This window comes from Solanum stenotomum, chromosome 2 (assembly GCF_019186545.1).
Source record: "Solanum stenotomum isolate F172 chromosome 2, ASM1918654v1, whole genome shotgun sequence".
NCBI lineage: Eukaryota > Viridiplantae > Streptophyta > Magnoliopsida > Solanales > Solanaceae > Solanum > Solanum stenotomum.
This window is the reverse complement of record NC_064283.1, coordinates 74,181,121-74,193,610: the sequence shown is the minus strand read 5'-3', so window position 1 is coordinate 74,193,610 and position 12,490 is coordinate 74,181,121. Positions and strand designations below refer to the sequence as shown.

The following is a 12,490-nucleotide window of genomic DNA, read 5'->3' as shown; positions in this document are numbered from 1 at the left end:
AAAAATTGCATTTGTGCAAAAAAAGGGAATAAAAGAAGAGTATTGATTAAACGGAAAATGGTCAAAAATGAACTTATATTATGTAAAATTGAATTAAAAAAATATTCTCAGTTAATATGGTCTAAAAATGTCCTTGACAACAATGGTTTGATCTAAAAATGTCCTTGCTGCTAATAGTTTGGTCCAAAAATGTCCATATTATTATTAAATGGGTCAAAATGTCTTATTTGAATAATTATATACATTTTTTTCCTTTTAAACACATCTATTTCTGAAAAAAATATTATTTTTTAAGAACCCTATTCTTGTTTTGTTTTCTTAAAATTACTTTGACTAATAAAAATGTAGATAATATTTCTTTTTCTTTTTAATCTCATTTAGCAATTAAAATAGAATAGCTTTCTGTACCTTTTTAACTGATAATATAGGTCATATTTATAAGATCATAGTAACTCTATCATTAATTTTCATTTTGATAACAATAAAAAAATCATAATAAAATAAAAACATTTCAATTTTTTTGTGAATTGAAGTATGATGAACATTTGTTCATAAAAAATATTATTAGAAAAATAATGTGTTTAAAAATAAAAATAATAATATATTTATTTGGGAAAAGGATATTTTTGACCCATTAAATAATAATAATAATAATAATAATAATAATAATAATAATAATAATAAGAGCATTTTTGGACTAAATGATTAATGGAAAAGTGTTTTTGGGTCATATTACTCAAAGGGTTAAAATGCACTTAAATTGCATTAAATGTTGATTTTTTTTAAATAGAAAATGTTTAACCCAATTCGGAAAAGATTAAGAAATAAAAATATTTTCTACTTTATTAGAATTTTTTTATCGTTATATAAAAAAAAAATCATTACAAAAAGAATGTATTTAAAAAGAAAAGAAATAATATTTTTGACCCATTAACTAATAATAAGGATATTTTTAGATCAAATTATTGAGTATATAAACATTTTTGGACCAAACATTTTTACTTATTTCACATGTATTTTGTTTAAACCTTTTTCGTTATATATATATCGATGTCATCGCTAATGAGCTGAAAAAAACTATCCTCTCTAAAGACTATCCTCTCCATTTACATTGTTAGTTAGAGAGATGGCAGATGTTGCGTTGAACCTTCTGGTGGAGAAGTTGTTGCAGCTATTAAGTGAAAATGTGGATCTGATTAAAGGCGCATTTCACGAGTTGAGCAATCTGTTGGAAGAAGCTCAACGCCTGAAAGTGTTGCTGGACGATGCTGCTAAATTCCAGAGCGATGGCAGTTTATGGGATCAATTGGTGAAGGAAATTCAATTAATTATACATAAAGCTGAAGATGTAATTGATAAATTTCTGGTTCAGGCGAAGCTGTATCGAGAGAAGAATGTAATTGGAAGATACTTCGTTGTCGCTCATCATCTCACAGCAGTTGGGGCTCTCGCAGCTGAAATCAGAAACATCCATGTGAAGGTGAAGAAACTTCGGCAAGATAACAGAGAGTCTTTCAGGCTTAAACCAATTATTAAATTCTCTGGAAAACGGCACGAAGTAACCCAGGTATGCTAAAACCTACCCACTCCCCAGAGTTGCATTCAAATTTCACCTATTCAGATTTGTTAAAAAAAAAAAAAAATTTAAAAAAAAATTATATCATCCTTCTCACACATACTTTTTTTTTTTTTAATCATTATTTAAAATGAGGGAATAAATGTGAATTGAAAAAGAGACAAAAATGAGAAAAAATTCAAAATTAATTCTTTTGTATTTGTAAAAGAAATTGGAGTATCTATGATAAATTTTATAAAAAAGTTGGCGAAAAAATAAATTTGACCATTAAATTAATAAATTTAAATTAGCGGTTGAAATAAGAAAAAGTAAAGAAAAAATATGTTTGAGAAGGATCAAATATATCCTAGATGAATATTTTTAAAATAAAAAATGATTTTTTCACTCTCGTTAAAAGAAAAAAATATATGTGAGTCATTTGTGTAACAATATAGTATATATAAACTACTTTTTTAATGGAGGCACATCAACTCTAGATAGTAAATTTGAGGATACATCAAGCCATTTTCCTTTAATCTAATATACTTCCTCCATTCTATTTTATATGACATCGTTTAATTTGATATAATATATAACCAAAAAAAGAAAAAAGTAATATTTATAGTCTAAAACAATTCTTAGATATTTATATAACTATAAATTATTTTATTAAAATTAAATTATTTTTAACTATAATAAAATGATATTCTTGCTAATGATGTATCAAAACACAAATAGGATAGAGGCATGTGTCATAAGAAGAAAACCCACCCCCACTGCAGAGTGCAGACCAACCCCGTAGCTGAACTTATTTTAAAGTTTTCTCTGTTAATTATTAAAGCTGTTGTGGAAATATCGTGGATCAGTTACACATAATTATACAAAAAGAATGTAGAGAAGAAAAAGAAAGTAGGATATTACATAAAATAATATATAAATTTCTATAATTTATACATATATTAATTATATATATTTCTAAATAAGTTAAACTAAATAAGTATTACTATGGTATCATGATATGGAATTATGAGATGAAATTAAAGTTTTGTTTGGACATGCGTTATGAAATTTTTGTGTTGTATATTTTCGGCCAAAGACATATACAGACCCTTAAACTTGTCACTAAATTTCATTTTGACACTCCAACTCAACCTTGTTCCATTTTAATCCTTTAACTCCGATTTTTATGTTTCAATTTGGCACTCCTAAATGATGTGGTAGAGTGTGTGCATCACAATTTCTCTAACAGAGTAAAAGATACAAAAAAGTATTTTTTTTAAAATAATAAAAGATTAACCCTTCGACACTATTTTTTTATGTACCATTTAAAAACAAAATACTATTTATTTATTTTTTCTATATATGATCTTCAACTGCAATTTTGCATTTTAAAAATCATCGTTCATTCGTTAGTTATTGTAAAAAATTCAAATTGATAGATGATCATTGATATTTTTTTAAAAAAAGTAACAATTTCTTTTTGAGAGTTTCCCTGTATTTTTGCCTGAAAAATAAACGATGAAAGTGCGTCGATTTTCTTTCTTAAGAAAATTAATGACAATCCAACGAAATCTATCGAGTTTCAACATTTTTTTATAGTGTTATTAATTAGCAATGAACATGAGTTTTTTTTTTCTCGTATTTAGTTGACTGAAAAATTAGAAAAATAGTATTTGAGTTAGTCCAAATAGGTTAGATATGGAAAAAATATATGTGGTGTTATTTAATTTAATTAATTGTTTTAAAAAGAAAATCAACACACTTTTATCGATTATTTTCACACAATAATGTACAGAAACTCTAAAAAAAAATTGATGTTCATCATTATTTTATTTTTTAAAAAAGATATGACATTGATATTTAAAATGAAAAAGTGGAAATGAAGAACATAAATAAAAATGAAGAAACTTGTCATTAAAAATACAACATAAAAAGTTTCTTCATTTCCACTTTTTCATTTTAAAAATCAACGTCATATCTTCTTTTATTTTTCACTCAAAAATACAGGAAACTCTCAAAATGAAATTGTTAGCTTTTTAAAAAATATCAATGATCATCCATCATTTTGAATTTTTTACAATAACTAACAAATGAACTACGATTCTTGAAATGCAAAATTGCAGTTGAAGAGCATATATAGAAATAAAGAAATCAAAATTAGTATTTTATGTTTAAATGGTACATTAAAAAAATAGAGTTGAAGGGTTAATCTTTTATTATTTAAAAAAATATTTTTTTTTTTGTGTCTTTCACTCTCTTAGAGAAAGTGTGATGCACACACTCTGTCACATCACTTAGAAGTGTCAAAATAAAACATAAAAATTGGAGTTAAAATGGAACAAGGTTGAGTTAGAGTGTCAAAATGAAATTTAGGGACTAGTTTAAGGGTCTGCATATGTGTTTGAGCCTATATTTTCTCATAAAAATCTCATAAGTTGTAAAACTATTAAAATAGTCCCAATTGTTTATTCAATCTTATCAAATAAACAAAAATTTATAAAATCGCATAATAAATTATTACAAAATTATTTGTTCTCCACTTAAAGTAATTGTTTCATCTAACTTTAATTTAATAAAAAAAATTGAACATAAATTGTAGTGTACTAGTCTTTAATATAATCCCCCACATAGTACGAACAATTTCCTCACGTTGAACTTGCATTTCTCGATCATGTGACCGAGAAAATGAACCAACATTGTTACTTTGAGTCATTTGTTGGTCAATATCATCTGCAACTATATTTTCATGCTCATAGACCATAAATATTTCATCACTTTAACAATTGGTTGGTGTGAGTTAAAGTGACTATATGTTGGTGAGAATAATAAATTTTATGTCAGTGAGAATAATAAATTTTAAAAAGTAATGATGTAATTATAAATTTTATTTACATATGAAATAAATGGTTAGTAGATATAAATGTGGGGTTGTTTTAACAAAATATAAACTTGTGGATCAATTTTTATATTAAAATATCTCAAATCATGATATGGAATTCCCATATAATTTCATATCATGGTTTTTGGAGAATATGCATCACATCTCATGATATGGAATCATGAGATGGAATCAGCGTAAAATCGCATGTCCAAACGTTGATTTCATCTCACGATACCATATTGTGATATGATATCGCATGGCCAAACGCCTACTAACTGTAGCAAATATATCCCTAATGATTTAAATTTCAATTTTTGGTTTAATCGTCCAAAATTCTATCATATTTTATTATTGTTAACTAAGTAATACATTTGATTATTTTATTTTATGATCTTTTTATCCGTATTACACTTGATTTCTAATGTTAATATTATTAACAGAAAAAAACAAATACTATTGTATTTAAAAAAATAAAAGTACCACAAATAAAAATTACGAATTTCAAATAATGATGATCTAAGTAATACATTTGATTATTTTATTTTTTTGATCTTTTTATCCGCATTACCCTTGATTTCTAATGTTATTATTAGATCGTTAATATTATTAGTAGTAAAAAAACAAATATTATTATATTTTAAAAAATAAGAGTGGGCTTCCCTTTCTAGTATTATATATAAAAGAGGATAATTTTTTTTAAGGATATTTAATTTGTGTATAAGTTTTTTGAAATTATGGGATTCACTTTAGTTATTTCCTTTAATTTTAAATTTATATCCTTAACTCTTAAGTTGTAGTTTTATTACTTTAAATCTCACTAATATTTGTGTTAATTTTATAACTACTTTGAGTAAAAAATCAACAATCGATAAAGAAAAAATAATTTAATTATGATTAGATTTGTGAGGAAAAAAAAGGGATGATTACAACCATACAAATATTTATATAAAAAAAAAATTAGAGTAAAAAATTAAAATCATTTAATCTATACCTCCTAAAAGTTATTAATATTAATAATATTTATCATATATTTAATTTTATATTTAATAAAATAATTTAATTAACCACACTTAAAAAATAAATTTATGAACAAATATTATGATAGAAATTTTCATAACTAGTTTATTTTATTATAGAAACACAACTTGATATGAGATTTAATATCTGTTGTGTGGTTTAGATATGTTGAAAAGAGCCCACCCATATCGAACGAAGAAAAATCTTTCATGTTTTCTTTTTTAAAATTGGGGACGGAGGAGAGGATTATAAAGTGGGAATGGAACCCATATTTTTGTCAAGTTGAGTATTTATCTGATCACTAAGTTAATGTGTATAAATGGAAAAACTATAGAAATGGGCTATAAAATCTAAAATAATTACAAGTTCATACCCAAATCCAAAGTAATTCTTGAAATACCCATTCTCTCATAAATAATTACAGTTCATACCCCCATTCATTAAGGGTGATAATTTTCGTTTAAGTGATACTAAATCGGTATCATATACTGTATTGATATCATTAAGGTTGATAATTTCGCTTAACTGATACTAAATCAGTATATATATATTATATTTGTATCATTAAGGTTTCTTGTTCAGAAATTACTTATTAGTCAATGATAATATATGAGTGTATATGTATATTGTTGTGGTATCATTAAGGTTTCTTGTTCAGATATTACTCATTAGTCAATGATATAAGAGTGTGTATATATATATATATATTTTATGGTATCATTAAGGTTTATTGTTAAGAAATTATTCATTAGTCAATGATACTATAAGAGTATAATATATACTCTTATAGTATCATTGACTAATGAGTAATTTCTTAACAACAAACCTTAATGATACCAATACAACATATATACATACTGATTTAGTATCAATTTAACGAAATTATCAATCTTAATGATACCAATACAGTATCTATGATACTGATTTAATATCAGTTAAGCGAAATTAGTAAATGGGGTATATAGTATAATTATTTAAAGGAGTATGAATGTAAAGGGGTATATATTTGTAATTATTTTATGGGGTATTTGCTTATTTTCCCCTTTAATTTATAGTAGGTTGTATCAAGTTTAAAGGGTTATCTATGTATTTAGCCTAGATTAAAATAAAATTAAGTGAAATAATCAAGAAAATTGAAATAATTAAATGATTTTTTTTATATAGTACTAAATATTATGATTCTATGCAAACATTTTATCAATGGACACATCGGGTCATCCTCAAGGGGTTATGGCAACGTACACAGTGGCTTTGGTTTCAGGGATAGAAATGAAGACGAGTCTCACTTTTGAATTTCATAAAAGTGTTTGGATTGATGATAGCAAATTCGAGTTTCTCGAAGAAGGAATATTTAGAAGAACACTTGGTTACATTCCGTAATTTGGTGGTCAAGACTTAGATATACTTTTTGCTTTCTTAGAAAGGGTCATAAAGATTTTTGTAAGAATTATAAGGTTGCCAAGTGAGAATCTTTCGATCCAACATAATTTCCTGGCGATGAATTTGAAGATTAAGAAGGAGAAAAAATAGAGGGTTGTGGATGACCGTCCAAGGAGATGGGGAAGAAGTCGATGGCAATCATGCGAGTTTGGGGGAGAAGTGGAAATGCGAACAATATGTGAAATAAAACCATCAATTGCTTTCGGGAGACAACTAGTGAGGTGTTGGGTGTCTCGAGAGGCTGATTTGGTGGGCATCGAGGGGACTGGTGGTGGAATGGGGAAGTATATATAAGGAAAGGTGGAGGCAAAGAAGGGAGTTTATGAGAAGTTGGTGAAACTAGCCTCTCTACCTCACTTTTAAGGTAGATGTAACCCTCTCCAAACCCCACTCTGTGATAATAGACTAGGTACGTTGTTGTTGGTTATCAAGTAATTTATGCTCCTATCCTACTTAAGTCTCGGAAGATCTGTCTTTATAAAAAAAACAATATTTACTTTTTAAAATTATAAATGAAGTAAAATTTGATATATAGGAGTTTATTTTTTGTTCAGTTTGCCTTTTGATAATTTAAACTTCAACTAACAAGAGGGAATTGCTTGAATGGTAAGCACTTCTCACTTTCAACCCATAAGGCTTTGAGTTCGAGTCACCAAAGGAGCACAAAAGTGGGAGCTCCTAGGGAGGAGTCAAAAGAAAAAAATCAACTTCTTTTTATCTGGTTAGTCAAGGATAACCTATATATAATATTCAAGGCTATTCACCTAATTCTCCTATATACAAGTTTAAGTATCTATTTGTGCACATTTAAAGTTAGAGGGCGTAAATGTCAGCTAAATCCAAGTTAAATGACATATTTATGTGTAATATTTCATGCTATATAAAAGGGGGCTTAGTATTTGATATTAAAATATATGTTGTATAGCCATAACCGAGTCGTATGATTGAGGTACTTAGTATAATATACTATACTAGTATTATTAGCAGTGATATAATTATATATAATATACCTACAATATTTGTTTCAATTGATAAAATAATTTTAAAAAAATTAAAGCTCAAATGTGAATGTGTCGAAGGCAAAATGTCATACCTCAATTAAACAACATACAGTACATTTTTATTGCTTTCTATGTCTCTTTTATCACCTTTGCGAAGAGTTATATCTTAGGGTGGCATTGTACGAAGTATAGAATTTTAATAGTTATAATTAAGAATATTACCTGCTCTGTTTTCTAATGCAATCCGTTTGATTATTATGTTAAAAAGGATCCTTATTTATTAGATGATGATGAAGTGGTCGGGTTTGATGAGGAAGCTAACATAGTGATCAAGCGACTTATTGAAGGACCGGCGGAACTGGATACTATTCCAGTGGTGGGTTTGCCAGGACTTGGAAAAACTACACTCGCAAGAAAAATCTGCAATGATTCTAAGATTTCATCTAAATTTTTCATCATCCTTTGGGTTTATGTCGGTCAGGAATACGAAATAAAGGATATTCATCTTAGGATTCTCAAATTCTTCACAAATCGCATAGAAGATCATCTCAATGATGAGGTGGATGCATTGGCTAAGACGATAGGTGGTTTTATGAGTCAAGGAAGATGCCTCATTGTTTTAGATGATGTGTGGGTAGCAGAAGTCGTTGATCAGATAAGGAAAGTTTTCCCCAGAAACAAAAAAGGGCATCGAGTCATGGTGACCACGCGTAACAAACACCTCGCTGCCTATGCCAATCCAGCTACCCATAATCTGAAGTTTTTGAGTATATCACATAGTTTCGAGTTGTTGGAAAAGAGGGCTTTTGGCAACGGAAATTTTCCTGTTGAGTTAGTTGAAATTGGAAAAAACATTGCAAAAACATGCCATGGACTACCACTTGCAACACTGCTAATTGCAGGAGTATTAAGAGGTCTTCCGGACAAAAGTGACTGGTTAAGGATTGAAAAAAATATGTTGCAACATCTTTGTAACAAAGATTATGGTGTGCTTTTAGAGATGAGTTACCATCATTTGACTCCAGAAATGCAGGCGTGCTTTCTATTTTGTGGTGTCTTTCCTCGGGGGTTTGATATCCCTTATTGGAAATTGATTTGTTTGTGGATAGCAGAGGGGTTGATAAAACCGCAGCCTATGTTCACTCTAGAGGAGATAGCAGAGTTTTATTTGAAAGATCTTGTCAATAAAAATTTAGTGATATTGTTGCAAAAGAGGTCTGATGGTCGAATAAAAACATGTCGTCTCCATGACATGTTTCATGAGTTTTGCAGAAAGGAAGCTAGTGAGAAATGGCTTTTTCAACAAGTATCACCTGATCAACCTATACCGGACCCAGATAATTGCCGTCGATTGTGTATTCAACCATCTTATCTGTCTGTCTTTCTCTCCACAGCACCTTTTGCAGAACATGTCAGATCTTTCTATTGTTTTTCCGCAAAACAAAAACCAATTGACTTGTCTGCTAAAAAAATCAAACTCATTCACAAAGCCTTTCCACTTATGAGAGTCTTGGATGTTGAATCTCTCAAGTTTATTTTCTCCAAAGACTTCAACCAATTATTTCATTTGAGGTATATTGCTATCTCAGGTGACTTTAAGGCCCTCCCTCCTGCCTTTGGTAAATTCTGGAATTTACAAACTCTAATACTTAATACAAGTACCTTAGAGCCCACTCTTGAAGTAAAAGCAGAAATATGGAACTTGTTACAGTTGAGGCATCTCCGCACCAACATACCTGCAAAATTGCCATCCCCGACTACCACCACAGGTAAACCTTCTTGTCTACAGACTCTTTCTATGGTTGCGCCAGAAAGTTGTGAGAAAGATGTGCTAGCAAAGGCGTGTAATGTAAGAAAATTGAGCATTCGAGGGCAAATGACGGGCTTTTTTGAGTCCAGAGGTGGAAGTGGAATCAGCAATCTTGAAGAGCTAAAGTGCCTGGAACATTTGAAACTGTTTAATGATGTTCCTGATTACATGAATAAAACACTTCAACTTCCTGCAACATTCTTCAGACTTGTACGTACCGTGAAGAAGTTAACTTTGAGAAACACAAGGTTTGCATGGAGTGAGGCCGACAAATTAGGGCAATTGGAATCCCTTGAGGTTCTAAAGTTGAAAGAAAATGCATTCACAGGTGACACTTGGAAGCCGGAGGTAGGAGGTTTTAGCAAACTCCGAGTATTGTGGATCGAGAGGGTGGAATTAGAAACTTGGGAGGCATCGAATCGTAACTACTTAGGAACCTTGTTCTTGTCTCTTGTGATAAGCTCGACGCTGTACCAGTTCAGCTGGCTGATATACCTAATCTTCGCGAGATGAGGTTAGAGAACACAAGCAAAGCAGTCAAATCTGCAAAAGATATAGTGAAACATAAGAAATATCAAGACATGAAATTCAAGTGCAGCATATTCCCTCCTGATGCTGATCCAAGGCCACACAGTGAAGTTGAAAGGTCAGTCGAATTCATTTGTTTATCCGCTACAATTTTCCTCTCCTTGTTTCTGTTTTTTTTCAGATACTAAAACTTAATTTTCCTCTTCTTCTGCAGGAGAGAACTTGGACATTGAGCTTGCTGGAAGCCAAAGATCATCAGACAAATAGCTAGCTGGAGTATTGTCATTTTCAAATAAGGCTAGCTCTGTTGCATTTCGAGTTCCCCATTCGTGTGGAAGCCACAGAAAAATAACTGTTTGCATCTTTCCTATTTTGTTATGGTTATATTTGCTTTGTTTTCTTTGTGTAAAACTCTTGTTTTAATCTATTGTTAGTTTCTTTGAAATACTAGAAGAGTAGTTGAATCGTGAAATATACTTGAGGGCAATGTCATTGACATGCCTCCTGCTATAAAGAATTCTCTACAGGTATTTAATAACGAATATACCACATAGAAATATAAATATAAAATTCTTATACTACAGAGGATATAAGCATAATTTTATGATATAAGGAGTATAGCGAAATTGAATTATATTATAAAGATTTCTAATGATTATTGAAGTTTTACGTGATTCCAACTTTCAACCTACTGGCAATAAATATGATCTGTTTTAAATAGGAATTTTGATGTTGGCCCACAACTAAAGGAAATGTTCTAAAATTTAACTGCAGAAAATTTAATTTCGAAAATTACTGTTTCAACAAGTAATCAACACCAATAATAGTATGCTTCATGTTGTTTAACGTAGTTTTTATTTATTTATGGAGAACTTACATAAATCCCACTAGTTTAGGAACTAATTACTTAGATATATATATACACTCCAGTTTGCAATATTTCGTATCTTACCAAATATTGGTGCGTCCAAATACATTCAAATACATGTATCTTGGAATATATGTGGTCAAAATTAGGTGTAGTTCGTTATAGCTACATTGTATTCGAGTGAATTCGCATATATCTGTGATACATAACAAATTTCGCTCGCCTCCCATCTCACTCACCACTGTTCTATGTATCTGGTGTCCAGATACATGCCAAACTAGATACATGGATACATGTGAATCACACCCGCTACAAGATGTATGTATCTGGATACATAATGAATCTTGCTCACCTTTCTCCCTATTTTAGTGTATCTGGTAATAAAACCTCATTTACTAAATGTATCTTCCTTAATATATGATAGAAAACTCTTGACTAGTGTTAAAATACATAATAATATTTTGAAAGTATAATCATAATATATATGGTAGTATGTAGTTTTTCCTTTTTTTTCTATTTTGTTGGACCTAATAAGGTATAACCGTGAGTAGCCCAAATTCATCTTTCTAACTGGGCCGGCGGGAACCCAATAGACGAAATTCGACCCGAAAAATGATCGGTATTCTTAGGAGAGAAGGAAAAGAGAAACAGAGTAGAAGACTGATTTGAAAATGACCCTTCAATTTTGTGGACTCTCTTATCTGATTATATTCTCATTTCTAGACCTTTCTTCTCCTACTTAACTTGACAAACTTAATGGGACTGGGAACCTAAATAAGCCACAAAAATATAAAAGTGACCAAAATAAGCCATTACTTTAGGAAGTAATTAAAATAGGCTTAGTGGAAGAAAAAATTCCACTTTATCTAATATTCTAAACGTTTTCTGTTAGTCTCATAACATGTATATTTTAATATATAACGGAATTATTTTCTACACTTTATAAAATGGAACTATTTCTTACACTTTATAAAATGGAACTTTTTCTTACACTTTATAAAGTAGAACTTTTTATTACACTTTTTATAAAGTGGATGGACATTGACTAATAAAGGAGAACGTTGTTGACTAGTCTTAGGCTCCTTCCTAACATAGATTTCAAGTATTGTTTACTTGATTTGATCTATGTAGTCATCTGGAACCCTCAAAAAGTCGGTCAACGATTCGTCATTATAGATAATCCACTCTCCAAAATTTACTTGTCCTTGTGATAAAAATGAAGTAGGGTATTTTACGACTATAATCAAATTATAAACAGTACTGTTTATACCCATTCTTTTATAAATTGATGAAAGAAATTTATGATATCGGACATTAATTGAATATTTAGCATTGTGTTTGGGAGGACAATTATAATAAACGATATTTCCATCATGTATAATTTCGCCAT

The 12,490-nt window shown here is 29.5% G+C and overlaps 1 pseudogene; it reads left to right on the top strand.

Annotated features, from left to right (window-relative positions):
* The first annotated feature begins 1,126 nt into the window (after positions 1–1,126).
* LOC125856416 (putative late blight resistance protein homolog R1B-23) lies at positions 1,127–10,677 on the top strand (annotated as a pseudogene).
* Positions 10,678–12,490: the final 1,813 nt, after the last annotated feature.